Source organism: Halyomorpha halys, unplaced genomic scaffold, assembly GCF_000696795.3.
Source record: "Halyomorpha halys isolate HHAL.00 unplaced genomic scaffold, Hhal_1.1 Scaffold83.1, whole genome shotgun sequence".
Classification (NCBI taxonomy): domain Eukaryota; kingdom Metazoa; phylum Arthropoda; class Insecta; order Hemiptera; family Pentatomidae; genus Halyomorpha; species Halyomorpha halys.
The window spans coordinates 999035-1000095 of NW_027115065.1; the positions used below are offsets into that span (position 1 = coordinate 999035).

Consider the following 1061-nt stretch of genomic DNA (forward strand, 5'->3'; position numbering starts at 1 on the left):
ACATACTACATATTTACCTATTGTATTATTTTGTACATTTATAAATTACAATAAATAAATAATTAAAAAAATATATATGTAAATACTTAATGTTCATTTTTATATAATTTTTAACTTATATTTACATCTAATGTTTCATTTTAAATGTCGCTTTTACCCCTGTCGAACTGATCTGCTACCTTGGACTACATCTCGACAAACGATTAACCTGGAATCCTCACACAAGACTGTGGAGCCTTTTCAGTCGATTTCGACTATTACAGCACTTACTAGACAAACGGTCTAAACTTCCAACACATTACAAAAGACTGATCTACATGACTATAGCTTTGGGGCTCCACTAAACCTTCGAATTCCTCTCGTATCCAATCATTACAATCCAAAATCCTTCGTAAAACCATTAATGCTCCTTATTTTGTCACAAATAAAATCTTATATAAAGACCTTAATGTTCCCTATGTAACAAATCTAGCCCGAACCATATATCACTCCTTCCATTATAAACTTTCTAACCACTCAAATCCCCTAGTTTCTAACCTTGCATCCTCTTCCATTCCTGACAATCTTCCGAGGCCCCTGAAAAGAAGATGGCACGAGACCTGATAATGTAAAATGTCATTAGAGTGCTACCAATGGGTAGTTTCTCGACACGCCTGTAACACTCCATTTTAGCTAAGATCAAATTTACTGAATATATTATATAATATACAGTTGTTAATTATAGTAAAGATATTAAAAAAAAATATTTCGATAATTTTTAACTCCACCTGAGTTTACATTATTGTCATCTTATTATGCTTCATAGGCAACATATTTTTAGTTGTTTTTATCTTTTTTAGCCCTGATGAAGCCCTGTAAAGTGAGGCGAAACGTCGGCTAATATACAGTTGAAAAAAAAAAATAGTTTTTTTTTTTTTAACGCACCCCCAATTCTTCATATTCAGTTACGGTCAATCATATATATATACATACTACATATTTACCTATTGTATTATTTTGTACATTTATAAATTACAATAAATAAATAATTAAAAAAATATATATGTAAATACTTAATGTTC

At 30.2% G+C, this 1061-nt stretch overlaps 1 protein-coding gene across 1 annotated transcript in view; it reads left to right on the forward strand.

Moving 5' to 3' along the window:
• The window catches only part of LOC136796950 (odorant receptor 85b-like), a 13745-nt gene that overhangs the window by 12421 nt on the left and 263 nt on the right, over positions 1-1061 (forward strand). The gene's annotated exons all lie outside the window — the stretch shown is intronic.